Consider the following 575-nt stretch of genomic DNA (forward strand, 5'->3'; position numbering starts at 1 on the left):
TCCCTTCCCCAGAAAACTTCAAATGCAATGTGTTAGCGTCCTTTATATTTTGAGATTTGATTGCTTCATTCATCTATGAAATGCACAAAGTGTTATCAAACTCGAAAATAACGTAAACGAGTTTGACTTTTAATTTTCATCTGATCTTCACGAACAGTTGAGAACCCCTGTTCTAAACTGTATATCATGAATGAGCCTTGGCGATATCAAATGTTGTAGTTCACACGTTGAAAGAATTTGTGGAGATTAGAGTGATGCGGTCAGTAAAGTCTGTGTCTGTATGTAAGTAGCAGATGTCTTCAAAATCCGTCTCTTTGAGTGAAGCCAAGATGTTCGTGATCCAGACAGCGTGACTGAGGACGCAGAGAAACAGGTAAGATGATAACGTATTCCCTTGTTAGACTCTTCCTCAATTCAGGTAGTGTGTAATTAGGGCCTGAGACTTGCTACTTGAAATTGATCAGATGGCAAGTTTAGTTTCTTTCCATTTTGGCGATTTTTCGTCTGCTTTCGTTCATTTATTTTTAATATCGATCTCTGCTACACATTGTTTATCACCTTTTGGGAAAGTAATT

This window comes from Penaeus monodon, chromosome 30 (genome assembly GCF_015228065.2).
Source record: "Penaeus monodon isolate SGIC_2016 chromosome 30, NSTDA_Pmon_1, whole genome shotgun sequence".
NCBI lineage: Eukaryota > Metazoa > Arthropoda > Malacostraca > Decapoda > Penaeidae > Penaeus > Penaeus monodon.